The sequence below is a fragment of the Fukomys damarensis genome, unplaced genomic scaffold, assembly GCF_012274545.1.
Source record: "Fukomys damarensis isolate Sample0158 unplaced genomic scaffold, DMR_v1.0_HiC HiC_scaffold_118, whole genome shotgun sequence".
Lineage (NCBI taxonomy): Eukaryota > Metazoa > Chordata > Mammalia > Rodentia > Bathyergidae > Fukomys > Fukomys damarensis.
Window position 1 is genome coordinate 352,221 of NW_022901030.1, and position 15,601 is coordinate 367,821.

Genomic DNA, 15,601 nt, shown 5'->3' on the forward strand with positions numbered 1-15,601 from the left:
TAAAAAATTTCATTAAAATTAAACAGCTAACAACATGACCTTTCCTTATATCTTCAGTGGCTTTCTACTCTGGCTGACATTTATCGCCCTTTCACAGTAACTAAACTACCTCTGCAATTCTCTCCGTATTTTCCAATATATTTCCTCTCCTCTGACCAATAGTGTCTAAGCGTGAATTTTAAAAATACATCTTGCATTTCTAAACCTGTCATTTTGGTTATTTGCTTTTTGTTTTGTTCAGTTTTGCTCGACTTTTCCCAAATCCCCTTTAAAACAGTTTACCTTCTATCATTTGAAAGATCACTCTGAAAGAATTGAACAGAAAAAATTGAAAATAAATCAAATAAAAAACTAAATGAAACATGTATGTATCAGCAGGCTTTTCATTGCTGGGACAAAACATCTGACATATACCATTTAAAAGAGAAGTTCACTTGGCTCATGGTTTCAGAGGTTTCAGTCCATGGTAGATGGCTTCAAGGCAGAAACAGCAAGGTGTTAGGGTGTGGCAGAGTAAAGCTGCCTACTTCATGGTAAACATAAACTTAATGTCATGACCAATTTTTTATGGAACATTTTTACTCTCTTAGGCATTTGAGGCATTTGAGAGTAATTGACTCAAGCATGGGAATCATTATATTTGTCAAACAGTACAGAAAAACTGTTTATTCTTTGTTGGTTTGATTCATGAGGATTTAGTGGTAAATGGAATGAGTATCTCCTATTAAGTTAGGTAAATAGCAAATTGTATTAATTGAATTCCATTTTTGCTGATTTTTAGTATAACATATATAATATTATTCCATGGGCAAAGTTTAGAAAATGATAAAAGATTTTGATAAGAAATATTCACAAGTATAGTTAAGTCTGTCATCTATTTCAATGATCTTATGCACAACTTTATGCTCTTTTCTTATTCTCCCTTCTCTTTCTTCAATACCTTTTGTTTCCTATCTCCTTATGCATTCTTACATGTTGCTGTTTTATGCTGATACCTCTTTTCCTAGAGTGTTAACTTAAAAAATGTGAGGAATAATATAGATAGTGCCATAACAGAAATAGCAATGAAACAACCGAGTAACTCCTTGGGTGTTTTTTCTTCCTATCTGTAACTATTTATTCAGTTACAAATATTCTATCCTTTTCTAAAATAATTACTAGAAGTTCTCTTCCAATTTCCCTTACCTCAGTTAGTGTAGTTTCAGCTTCATCATTTCTGAGTGGAACATCTGTTAAAAAATAGACATGTTTTATTCTATACAAAACAACAAAACAGTATTTGCATGTATGCATATTAATAAAATACTACATTTTTTCTCACCATAATAAAAAAGCAATGTAAATCAAAGCAGCTATCCACAACAAAGGATACTTAATGAAAATAGGCTGAGGAATCATCGGGAAAATACAGGAGTGGTAAATGAACACACAGAAGATGAAGTGAGAACACACATAAAGGGATAAGATTTCTGTATGCTTTTTATTATTAATATATGAATTCAACGTATAATGGTTACATTCCTTGTGGGAAGCTGGTACGTGTATATAACACATCTTCATTCTGTTTTCATCCCATTTCCTTCCCTTCCCCCACATCCATCTCTTGATCCCCTTCCCCCTTTTATTTGTACATTTGTAGTACATAATGTTTACATTCTTGTGTGGCGTTGGTACATGTACACAACATATCCGAATTCATTTTTTTATCCCTTATCCCTCACCCCCCTCCCACTTCCTCCATCTCTTGATTTACTCCCTTTGTGAGAAAACTCTATCTCACTACTTGCTATTTTTACTTTGCTACTTATTTTTACCCTTGTAGAAACCATGTGATATGTAAGCTTGTGTCTGATGTATTTCACTTAAAATTATGGCCTCAAGATGCATCCATTTTCCTACAGATGACTCAAGTTTATCTTTCTTTATGGCAGAGTGTGTGTGTAAATTTACACTGTGTGTAAATACCACATTTTTCTTGATCCCAGTATTTGTTTGTTTTGAGACAGGTTCTCACTAACTAGTACAAACTCACTTTGTAGCCCAGCCTGGCTTCAAACTTGTGACTATTCTCCCATCTCAGCCTCCCAAGTTCTGGGATTACGGGCATGTGCCTCCATGCCCATGCTACTCCAATCATCTGTTGGTGAATACACAGGCCACTTCCAAGATTTAGCTATTATGACTTGTGATTTATAAACTTGGGTATGCCCTCATCACAGTAATAAGATACATTTATGTAACTCTTTTGGGACGATAGCTAATAGGGGAATCTCTGGGTAAAATGAAATTTCTAATTTGTGTTTTTGGGAATCTCGACACTAATTTCCATAGTGCTGTTTTACTACTTTCCGTTCCCAACAGCAATGTGGAGGGTTCCATTTCCCCACAGCTTTGCCAGCATATGTTATTATCTGATTTCTTGATGATGGCCATTCTTTCTGGGGTAAAACTGGAATCTCAGTGTTGTTTGAATGTGTATTTTTCTAAGGCAGTGATATTGAACATCTCTTCATGTGTTCATTGGCCATTCGTACTTCTTCTATGAAGTTCTATTCATTTCACTTGCCAAATTTGTACTTGGTCCTTTATTTTGGGGGCATCTAATTTGTTGAGTTAATTATGTCCTATGTATGAGTCTTTTGTCTGAGGAATAGCTGGCTCCCATCCTGTAGGTTGCCTATTTACCATGTTAGTTGTTTCTTTTGCTGTGCAGAAGCTTTTTAAATTTGATGTTATCCAATGTGTTGATTCTCAGAACTACTTCCTGTGCAACTGGGGTTCTGTTTAGAAAATCTTTGCTTATACCTAGCACTTCAAGAGTTTTAGCTATTCGGCCTTGCCCCAGGTTATGTGTTCCTGTTTTAATATTCAGTTTTTTGATCCATTTTGGTTTTAGTTTAGTACATGGTGAAAGACATATGTCTAGATTCAATCTTCCATATGTAGATAGCCAGTCTTCCCAACACCATTTTTATTTTGTTTTTTTGGTTTTTTGGTACTGGGGATTGAACTCGGGTCGTTGCACTTGCAAGGCAGGTCACTGAATGGCTGAGCTAAATCCCCGGCCCCCAACACCATTTTTAAAAAGAGGCTATTTTTCCTCAGTGTATGTTTTTGGCCTCTTCATTCAAAAGTCAAGTAGTTGAATATACTTGAGGTTGTTTCTGTATCATTCTACTCTGTTCCATTTGTACTTATGTCTGTTTTTGTGACAGTACCATGCTGTTTTTATTACAGTAGCTTTGTAACTTCGGGTCTGGGATGGTGATATCTCCCACCCCTTTGCTCTTCTGGGTCTCTTTTAGTTCTATATGAATTTTTAGAATTGTTTTCTCCACTTTTATGAAGAATGCTGTTGAAATTTTGATTGGGATTGTGTTAAATCTGTATTTCAATTTTGAAAGTATGGCCATTTTCATTATATGGTTTCTGCCTATCCATCTTTCAATTTTTTGATGTTCTCTTTGATATCATTTTTTCAGAGTTCTGCAGCTTTCATTAGATTAATTCCTAAGTATTTAATTTTTCTTGGTGCTAGTCTGAATGATATTTCCCCCCTAATTTATTTCTCAGTTCATTATTAGTATATAGGAATGCCACACATACACAGACACACACACACACACACACACATATGGTTTTTTTGTAATAGAAATTGAACTCAGGACCTTGTGCTTTGCAAGGGAGGCATAGTATCACTGTGCTAAATCTCTGGCCCAGGAATGCTATTGATTCTTGTGTGTAGATTTTGTGTCCTGCTACATTACTGAATTTGATTATTAATTCTAAGGATCTCTTGGTAGATTTTTTCGGATTTTCTATGTAAAGGATCACATCTTCTGCAAATTATGATACTTTGACCTCATACTTTTCTATCATATCCCCTTTATTTCTTTTTCTAGCCTAGTTGCTCTTGGTAATGTTTCAAGTACTATGTTGAACAGAAGTGTTGACAATGGAATCTTTATTTTGTTCCTAATTTTAGAGGAAAATCTTTCAGTTTTTCTTTATTTAATATGATGTCAGTGGGTTTGTCATACAATACTTGTATCAGATTGGGATCAATTCCTTCTGTTTCTACTGTTTCCTCAGTGTTTATCATAAAAAGATGTCGAATTTTTGTTGAGGGCTTTTTCTGCTTGTATTGAGATGATCATGTGATTTTTGTCCTTATTTCGGTTTATGTGATTACATTTATTGATTTTCATATATTGAGCAATCCTTATATTCCTGTGATAAAGCTGTCTTGGTCACCGTGTGTGATCTCTTTGATGATTTATTGCATGCTGTTTGCCAATATCTTGTTGAAGATTTTTGTGTCTATATTCATTAAAATGATTAGTTTATAATTCTTTTTGGTTGAGTTTTTGTCTGGTTTTAGAATCAGGTAATTGTAGCTTTCAGCAATGACTTGGGAGTATTCCTTCCCTTTCAATTTCATTGAAAATCTTGATGACTACTGGTGTTAAGATCTTCTCCAAGCTTTTGTAGAACTCAGCAGTGAATGTATCTGAATCTGAATTTTTTTTGAGACAGTGTCTCACTGTGTAGTTCAGGCTGGCCCTAGACTCACTAGGTAGTTAAGGCTGGCCTGAAATTTGTGGCAATCGTCCTGCCTCAGCCTCACAGGTGCTGGGACTGCAGGAGTGCATCACTATGCCTGGTAAGGATCTGAGATTTTCTTGGCAGGTTAATTACTATTGTTCCAATTTCATTGCCTATTGTTGGAGTATTCAGGGTTTTAAAATCTTCTTGGTTCAATTTTACTAAATCATACACACGCACACACACACACACACACACACACACACACACACACACACACACACCTGGGAATCCATCCATCTCTTCTGAATTCTCTTCTGAATCTGCACATAGATTTGTGAAGCAGTTGTTAAAAGTGTTTTTTAGTTTTGGTACCAGGGATGGAACTTGGGTCTTTGCGCTTCCAAGGCAGGCGGAGGCACTACTGAGCTAAATTCCTGGCCCAAGAGTGTTTTTTATTTCAGCTGTGTCCATTGTGGTTTCACTTTGTTTTATTTCTAAATGCATTGGTTTGGGCTTTTCTCTTCTGTTTTTGGTTAGATTGGCTAAAGGGTTGTCTATTCTGTTTATTTTTTTTTGAAGAGCCAATTCTTACACTTATTCTTTTTCTTTTTCTTTTTTTTGTCTTAATTTCATTGGTTTCAGCTCTTGTGTTTAAAATTTCCTTCCGTGTACAAGCTTTGAGTTTGCATTATTCTTGTTTTTTTAGGACCTTGAGGTGCATAGTTAGGTCATTTATTTTGGCTTTCTGTTTTTGTGATGTAGACATTCACAGCTACAAACTTTCCTCTCTTACTAGACTTATTATATAGCTTTAGAAACTGTCTTACTTTTTCCTTAATTTCTTCTGTAAACTGTTTACCTGAAGTGTTTAAGAGTGCATTTTTTAGTTTTCATGCATTTGAATAATTTGTTTATTTTCTTTCATTGTTGATTTCTAACTTCATTTCACTGTGGTCTGATAATATACACATTATAAAATCAATATTTATATTTACTTTAGTTATTGGCTAATATGTGGTCTATTTTGGAGTAAATCTCATGTGCTGCTAAAAAGAATATATTCTGTTGTTGGGTGAACTCGGTAGATAACTATTAAGTCCTTTTGTTTGAAGGTTTTGGGCAATTTTGGTATTTCTTTGTTGATTTGCTTGTCATTGATCTGTTTGTTATAGCGGAATACTGCGGTCCCCAGTATGTTTATCTGATCTCAGATGGCCATTAGTAATTTTTTTTTTTTTGTACCAGGGATTGAACTCAGGACCTTGCCCTTGTAAGTCAGCCGCTGTGTACCTGAGCTGAATCCCCTGCTCCATCAGTACATTTTACAAGTTGGGTGCACTGTACTCTGGTGCCTATATGGTAATAATTGTCACCTCTTTCTTTTGGACTGTTCCATTAATCAATATGTACTTGCCTTCTTTCCTTCTTCTGATCATTTTTTTCTTCAAGACCACTTTGAATATAATATAATTATCTCTGCCTTTTTGGGGGTGATTCCTGTTGTATGGACTGTTGTTTTCCATCCTTTGATTTTTAGCCAATGAGTTTCTGTTCAGGTTACAGTTGTTGTATACAGCATATGTTCGTTTGTTTCTTGATCCATTGAGCCTATCCTTTAATTGGGGAATTGAAGCCATTCACATTGAGTTATTACTGATAGGTATTGACTTACTCACGCCATTGCCTTATTCTTATGTTGCCGATTCCTTGTCTCTCCCTTCTACTTAATTTTTCACTCTTCTTGATGTATTCATTCTATTAGACTTTTTTTGTTATTGTTAGTCCATTGTCTCCTTCTAGGGTATCCTTGAGAATTTTTTGGAGTGCTGGTTTGGTGGTCATTTCTTTAGGTGTTATCATGAAAGTACCTTATTTAACCAATTTTGAAAGATAGTTTTTGCAGGATATTCAGCCTGGTTTGAAAGTTGTTTTCTTTTAGTGCTTGAAGCATATTACTCCAAGCTCTCTTGGCTTTTAAGGTTTGTGTTGAAAAGGGTGCTGTAATTTTATTTTATTTTTTTATTTTAATTTTTTTTGATACCGGGGAACGAATTCGGGTCATTGTGCTTGCAAGGCAGGTGCCAGAACCACTGAGCTAAATCCCCTGCCCCGGTGCTGTAATTTTAATGTTTTCCTTTGTAAGCGATTCATTGCTTTTCTCTAACCTTATAAGATTCTGTTCTTATGTTGGACTTTTGGGATACTGTGTGTCATGGAGAGGTTCTTTTCTGATTGTGAATATTTGGGGTTCTATATGCCTCACTTAACCATACATTAGATTTTTACCTTATTGAAAAAGTTTTCAGCTATTATTTTAGTCAACTGTTGTTTATTCCATTTGTGCTATCATCTGATTTTTTTTTACTAATTACAATTGCTCTTATTCTTCTTTAAATTATCTAGGAGGTGCTGGATCCATTTTTTCATGTTCTTTTGTTTTGGAGGTATCTCTCATTAATTGGTTAACAACAACGGCCTTGGCTTTTAGTCCTGAAACTGTCCTCACATTGGTCATTTCTGCTGCCTATACTTTCAATAGAATTTTTAATCTTCTGAATTTCCTTTTGGAGCCCTTTTATGGACTCTAATTCTTTTCTGTGCTAGTCATGTATGTTTTGCATTGTTTGTTGAACTCTTGCAATCTTTTTATTAAGAGATTTCTTCAAACTCACTCTTGATTTTACTTAATTGGTCCACTATTTTATTATTTATATCTTCTATGTGTTCACCACATGCTTTATTGATATGTTTTCTTATCTCTTCTGATGCAATTTTGAATAAGTAAGAGGTTTTTGTTTTCCTCCCCTCTCATACCCTATAGATCAGCTTTGTGGGAGTTAAGAGCTTCTGGAGGCATTTTGTTGGCTTGTCTTCTTATGTTTCTATTTTTGTTTGTTTTTATGTTGAGGCTTGAGGGTTGGTTGTAGTAGAATGCTATGTTTCTATATGGAGACCTCTTTGATATTTCTACTTTTTTAGCTGTATCCTTTGGGTGTGGCTTACTGGCCTTTGCCTCTGTCCCAGAATCCAAACACCTCCATTTACTTGAGATGGGATTTTGCAGTATATTTGACAAAGTATGTTTTACCCAGTTCTCCCATAATAGGCCAAAGTATTGTTAATGACTCCAAGGCAATCTGATGACCCCAGGAAAACCAGTGAATACCAACAGCTATGTCATCTTGGCAATAATAACAAAATCAGTATCAACTATAGCATTCAACAGAAAATAAGTATCAGCAAACCCTAAGGACCAATAAAATACCATGCTTGCCCACAGAAAATAGATCTTTAAGTATGAACACTAACACAAACCAAAGGTTGACCTACTATTGACCTGCGATTAATGTCTACTAAATGGAACAAATGTATCTCTACTATCAACAGCAATAGTGTAAATTATTCATCTAAAGATTAATAATGCTTAGTAGTTATACTAGTAAAGATAAATGAGTGGGAGAGTAGAGAATGAAAAAAGCAGAATTTTAAAAATTAATCAATGGGATATGAGAAGGGGGAGAGAAAAGTAAGATGGGGTCCTATAGAAGAGTAAAAGGAAGTTAATAGTGATAGAGAACAGCTGCTGGAAAGAATGATAAAAAAGAAGCACAAAGATAAACAGCAAAATCAGGAGATAAAAGAAAGAAAAGAATGAAGAGAAAAAAACTTGGAAGTGAAAAAGATAAAAGGCCAAAAAAGAAGAAGAAATTAAAAGAAGAGAAAAAGAAAAAAGTGGGGGAAAAATCCCCCAACCCCTCCAACCAGATTAAGGAAAAATAAAATAATGCAAAAACCAAAGAACAAAAAAGAGTGAGTCTTAGAAAACTTGTGATATTGAATGAGTGATTTCCTTCCACAATTTGTAATCTTGGGACCCATCCAGTCATGATTTCCTGTGCCTAATTTTAGGTCTTATGCATCTTTGAGGGACACTCCTTGGACTAGAGGCCCCTCTTTGTTCAACCTAAACTGTGGTTACCATTCAAGCCAAGGTGTGTCCTTTCTCCTGTTGCTAGATGGGGAACACAATCAGCCTTCTGTTTTCTGCTGGATGTAGGCTGCAAGGTATGGGTTTAAGTGGGCCGTTGGATTTAATGTCAACCATCATGGGTCCTGGATGCTTCATTCTTTCCCCTGGTGCTGTCCTCTTCCAGGGTTAGTCCGTTGGTCAGTCTTTGCCTCTGCTTCCCCATGCTGTACTTCCCCAGGGGTGGCCACCATTCCTCTTGTGTAGGTCTGTTGTGCAGAGGTGGGGAGCTGCTCTAGGTTGGTCTCTCACAGAGGCTTGGGGCACCATTCCTCCAGTTTAGGTGTGCTCTCTCACCTGGTGGAGGGGTGCCGCTCCTCAGGTGCAGGTCAGCTCTCTTGTGTAAGGTGGGGCCATTCCCTTATATTCCTTTATCTCTTTCTTGAGTCACTGCTATACTCACTTACTAAGTGCCTGCACCATATCATATTTTCACCAATAGTGTACAAGGGTTCTAGTTTTCCATTTCCTGGCCAACACTTATCTTTGGCCCTGATAGCAGCCATCTTCACTCAGGTGTGAGGTGATATTATGAGTTTGATTTGCATTTTCCTGACGACTAGTGATGTTCAGCACCTTTTCCTCTCCCTGTTCATTGTATGTGCATCTATCTTGTTTGGAGAATGAGTATTCAAGTTCTCAGCCTATTTTTAAAATTGGCTCATTAGAGTTGGGTTGTTGTTACTGTGGTCCCTAGTAAGTTGGAAGACCTCCTCCTATGTTTTGAATATTAATCCATTATTAGATGTACCACATGCAAATATCTGCTTCTATTAAATCGTTTGCTTTATAGTGCATAAGTTTCTTGTTGGGCATAATCCCACTTTGTCTATTTTTGCTCTTGTTGCTTGGCTCTTGATATCTTATTCAAGAATTGTTGCTCATCTCAATGTCATTGACCTTTTCTTATATATTTTCTTCAAAGAGTTTTAGTTTCAATTCTTAGGTTGAAGTCTTTAATTGACTTTTTTTTGTACCGGGGATCAAACTCAGGACCTTGAGCTTGCCAGGCAGATGCAGTGCCACTGAGCTAAATCCCCATTCTGTTTTTGGTTTTTTGAGATAGGGTCTTGCTTTCTAGTTTAGGCTGTTCCTGAACTCACTATGTAGCCTAGGCTATCTTTGAACTCACTGTGATCCTCCTGCCTCTGCCTCCTGAGTACTGGGATTAACTGATTTTCTTTTTCAGATATTTCAGATATTGTGTATAGAAATACAGTGGATTTTTGTTTCTTTTTGTTTTTGAGACAGAGTCTCAATGTGCAGTTCAGGCTTGCCTTGAATTATGTAGCCTAGCTAGGTTGACTTCAAACTCATGGTGATCCTTCTGCCTCAGCCTTCCAAGTGCTGGGAGTACTGGCCACCACCATTTACAGTTGATTTTACAATTGTTTTTTTAATGTTGATTTTGTGTTTTTTCACTTCACTGAATTCACTTATGAGTTTAACAAAGGTTTCTTTGGTTAGAGTCTAGGATTTTCTCCATGTGACCTGCAAAGATAATTTTACTTTTTCCTTCCTGATTTGGATGTCTTTTATTTCTTTTTCTTGTATATTTGCTCTACTAGAACACCTAGTACTGTGTTCAATAGAAGTGGTATGAATGAGCATTTTTCCTTTATTACTAGAATTAGAAAAATAGCTCCCAGTCTTTAGCGTTTTCATATATGGTCTTTACTATGTTGAGGTACTCTCCTACTATTTCTTGTTAGTTGAGAATATCTACTTTGAAAGAGTATTGAATTTTATCCAATGATTTTTTTCTTCTTTATATCTTTAATTATATATTTGTAATAATTAATTCTGGTAATGTGCTGCATTACTTTAACTGATTTACATATGATGAAACATATTTGTATATCCTAGGGATAAATTCTACTTGGTCATGGTATATGACAGCTTAATGTGTTGTTGAAGTCAGTCTGGTAGCATTTATTAAGGATTTTTAGACACTAGGAATATTGGGCAGTCCCTTGGGGATGCCCAGTGATATACATGCTGAAGAGAGCTCCTAAACACCACCACTCTTTATTGTAGTGATATTCTTGATGATCTGCTGCACCAAGATAACATTGGTTAACATGTGAGTCCTGAGAGGAGCGTGCTGAAATAGCAGGCAAAGCATCTGGCCAGTAACAGGCATCTTCTCCAGCCCAACTCTGTTCACCCACAGGTTCTATAGCGTCAGCCTGAGAACTTGGGCCAAAAAGCCAGGATGGAGACACAGACCCACAGCTTGTCCCCCGACCCCCAGTTCTTAGATGCGCAGGTTCCCTTTTCTTTAGAGCAAGCAGAAAATACAGAAGAGTGTAGCAGCAATAAGCCACAAAGGGCAGTAGGCTTTCACTAACTACACATGTTTGATCCAGGAGCTTTACAGTTAACACAAAAAACACAGCTGGCTGTGTTGTCGGGAATTATAGTTAATGCAACCAGTTGCTTTCTGATGGCACTTTGCAGGATATCAAAGCTTTGACTTCAGGCAAGATAACCAATAAGCTGTGACAAACTGTCTCTGCTACATCCCAATGGTGCAAAAATTGATTCAAGTGTGTAAGGTAGAGAAGCATAGGAGAAAGCTGTGCCTGGACAAAATGAGGAACTCCTCAAAGGCTTTGAAGCAAAATCAACTCCTCTTGAAAACCCTGTAAATGTAGAAAATAAGCTGAAATAGTCCACATCACTCATCAACCAGTCTTTAACTGAATACTTCCATCCAGAAAATGATGCTCTCATACATAATATCTCAATAGGCATGGTAGCCAAACTTGAATGGAGTCTTCCCATAATACAGCAATGACATAAGAAAGCAAATCAGCAGGCAGGCTGGGTAGAAAACACATAAGCAGAACCGACTGATGCTGAGACTCTGCAGGGAGAACCACCAGGTACCTTCTTGTGGGTCATAAATTCAGAGTGAAGGAGCTTGTAAACTTTTTTTAGTCATTCTTTATTTGCCTGGGCTGCAGCAGTATGAATGATATCAGTGAGCTGGGTGAAGAGCTCAGGGAGCCAAGATGAGCAAGTAGCAATGGTAAACCAGCCAGCCAATACTTTACTACAATATCTGAGTCTGTAAAACTTCAGTTCTTCCTTCTGGTAGATTTCACTGGAGAAGTTTAATAACAAAGTCCATACTGGGAGGAGAAGGCCTCTCTGCTGATACAACCTATAAACCGAGAGTCTCTGTATCCTATCTGGTTGTATCTGCATTACCCTCCAGGATACCACAAGCAATCTGTCCAGCAGCTTCCTATTTAACCCAGAGCCATCTACAAGAATCTCTATCACAAATTTCCTTATCATTTCTATCCAACTGGAAGCTTTCTGCAAAGTTGAGGTATTTGCCAAGGAGACCATGATATCAGACATTATTAAATTCAGTAAGAGATGATTTATTTTATTAGAGAGAACTGTGCACTTCTTGGTGATTTTGTTTGTTTCTTTTCTTCTGTGCTTGGTTATTTCTTTTAAGGCATATGGAAAATGACTAAAATGGTGTTTGAAATCAATAAGATAATTCTTTCAAAGGCATGACTCCAATTTATGGGTTTCATCATGTTTAGAGTTTCCACAGAAGAGAAATAATATTAAGGACTTGCTGCATAACCTGCCTGTAGTGGTTCTCACTCTATACTATTTCCAACAGAAGCAGCTTGGAATTATTATTTCAATAAATCCTTTCAAGTTTTCAAGTGACAGGCCTTCATCCATAACATCCAGTCTAACAAACAAGTACCATAGCCTGAACTGTGAACTAACATTTGGCTGTGAACTCCCATTTACATAATGGGTATCATGCTGGTTGTTGGCATATTCCTTCCTGCTGATAAAAATGAAGGTTGCTAGTGCCATAGAGATTTTCTTTTTGTTCTTGAAGTCCTTCACTTTTTCTCGACTTACTGGGTCCATTTGAAGGCCTGAAGGAGTTTACTGAGTCTAAGTTTAGTAAGAATTTCAGCCTCCATTGCTGAGAAGTGAATCTCCAATGAGGATTTACAGAGTATCCAGGACTGGGATCTGTCTTTATTTACCAGTCCTTTGGACAGGTGCTGATGAGAAATAAGCTGTACAAAATTCTTAAGCAAGATATAGCTATGACGAGCAATTAGAGTGAGTTGGGTCCTATTCCAGCAGAATGTCTAAATCTTTTAGAGTCCTCCTGAATTCCTTCAGTAATGTGAATTGTGGCACTAGAGAGACAGGCACTTATCAAAGGAAAAAATGGAGAAATTTGTTCAGCTCACATTTTGGGGCCAGGAATTGAAGAAATTGAATTGCTGATAATCATACATTAGCATCTATCTGTAAAACAGCAGCCACTTCATTTAATATGTTTGAAAGGTATGCATCAATTACAAATGGGTACTGAGGTGAAAGGTCTTTAAGTCCAAGAAGAGCACCTTGTCTAACTCCAGCACGGTAGTGATGTCTCTGTGATGGTAAATCCTTTACATTAAATTTTCTGTTTTCTGTCCAAAGTGTTCCATCCTCTTTGAATTGCTCAGACAGATGTATACTCCCCTCATTACTTTGTTTTTTTCCAACTTTTAGTTTTACTTTTTGAAAATCACCTTGGCGTTTTCTTTTTCTGGTCATTCTTGAAAGCTGAGGGCCCAGCTGGAATTTAGGAGGCACAGGCTGCAGGGGAGCAGCATGCCAGCATAAACCAGCATGGGCGGTGACTACGTGGGCCTCTGGCCGGACCCTCTTGCCCCTGCTCCCGAGTGTGTTTCCAGATCACCTGGTCCTGGTGGCCACATCTCCTTCGGCCACCCAGAAATAAGGTCAACTTAGAGTTTTAGCTCCTCCTCTACAGTAGTCGTTTTCTGTTGCCAAATTGTCATGTATTTCTTTTGAGTTGTGTAAGGAAAAATACTTTTCTTCCTTCCTGGTAGTGTTTCTATGTTTATCCTTGGTAATATTTTGTAAAATGGTGCTTGATCAGTTTTTGAAATGTTCAAAAATTTTTCTTTTCTGAATGATGCTGTATAAAGTGATTTTCACCCCTAAAAGGTAAATCCATTTATATATATTGTGATGGACTTTAACTGGAATTAAGCAAATATGTATGTTGATTGATCCCCTTTAATTGCTTCTCTATTATTAGTCATGATTTTAAAAGTTTTTCTATAAAAATACTCTAGGTGTTTCGAAGAGGATGCTAACATTCTTGCCTCTGACTCATTAAATATTTCCATTAATGGGTTACTTAAACTTTGTAAAGTAGAATTGAGATCATTTTCTTCTCTGTCAGGCCTCTGCCCTTTACTTGTCACATCTAGCTTTTTACATGGTGTTGAATGATATTTTGAATCTTGTTCAACTCCACCTACAGCTGCAGTGGTTGCTTTGGAAATGATACAGCTCTTCTGCCCTGGAGGAGGTTTTGTCTTGCTTTTGATATCTGAATAGTCTGCTGTGGAATCCTGGGGCTCTTCTTCTGGAGAGGCGCTCTCTGTATTCAGCAGAGGACATGTGCGGTTTTCTTTTCCTAGTTCTGTCATTTTATTTGTGCCACAGTCTAAAAGAACACCCATAGGAAATGCTTGTATTATCTGGCTTATAACAGTATTGGACCATGGTAATTCTTTCTCCTCATCTTTTTCTCCAGAGTTAGCTAGAATCTGTGCAGACAAACTTCTCTCCTGTTGCTTCATCTGGGTCTTACTCAGCTCTTTGACTTCTGCCTCCAACTGTGAGAAGACCAGTGAGGTGAATATTTCCTTTATGACACAGTCGTGTATATCATGGTGTAAACTTGATTGGGAGCGAGGTATTTCCCATATTAAATGTTTCTTTTTGAAACTACTCTTTTTCTTCATTGGGAAATTGACTTCATCAATTTTTAAGTGTTTTTCAGAGCCATATCCTTCTACCTCTGGAGATGTTTTTGGTTTACCTTCTGACAGTAAATCTGCAGAAATGTTTTCAATTGCATCACATAAAAGAGCCTTTTTTTTTTTTCTCTTTTGGTACTGGGATCAAACTCAGGATCTTGCACTTGCAAGGCAGGCACCAGCACCACTGAGCTAAATCTCCAGCCTGAAAAAAAGCCTTTGTTTTTTTCCTTCTTCTTTTTCTTTATTGGTACATTTTAGGTATACAGTGGAGTTACATTCATCATTGGGATCTTGTATCTTTACATAACATATCTTGGTTCTTATTTTTTTCCCCATTCCCCCAGTCTCCCTTAAACCACTCCATCCTTCCCTATTTACAAAGACTTTGTTTCTATATTTTCCCTTTTCTCCTATTTTATCTTTCCCCTCTTACCTTTCCCCATCCCTCCCACTTCCCCTATGCCTTTATACCTTTTTTCCTACTACCCAATATCAGTTATACATTTTGATCTTCATTTACACTTTTAGTTGATCACACCAGACAAACTATTTGGTATTTGCACATGTGATAAAATAGCCTTTGATATAAGATGTTTTTCAGAATGCCAGCTCTTTAAAATTTGCATTTTGAAAAATACTTTGCCTTCTAAACTATGTGATGGTTTCTTATGAATACTTAGAAAAAGAGAACTACTTTTTTTCACTTCAGTGTTACACCTTTCTGATTCAGAAATTAACTGGTCTCACAGATTTTTACTTAAAATTGAGTTGAGTACCATTAGCTGTTTAAAATTTTCCACATGGGAGATAAGACTTAATTATACAGAGAGATGTTTTTGTATCTTTAGTCTCTGATGATTCTTTTCTTGAAGCTTAGTAAAGATGCATTTGGGGAATCTTTCTTTTAATTTAGTATTTCTATCACTGGTGACTTGAGTGAGAGGTGTGTATGGAAATCATGGTGAAATGTACAAAGATAGAAAGGTACTTAGAAATGGAGTGGACTTATCCCCAAATATGGGATGACAACTTGAAGGAACTGGGCACTGTGTTAGCTGCTTTCCTCTCATTGCTGAGGTAAAATACCCAACTCCCAAATTTAGAGAGGAAGGGGCTTATTTGGCTTACAATTCATAGAGGTTTCAGTCCATAATCAGCTGGCTCTGAGGCTGGGATGGCAAAC

General features: G+C 36.9%; 1 pseudogene; it reads right to left on the bottom strand.

Annotated features, from left to right (window-relative positions):
* Nucleotides 1-10,458: 10,458 nt before the first annotated feature.
* LOC104861323 lies at nt 10,459-12,518 on the bottom strand (annotated as a pseudogene).
* Nucleotides 12,519-15,601: the final 3,083 nt, after the last annotated feature.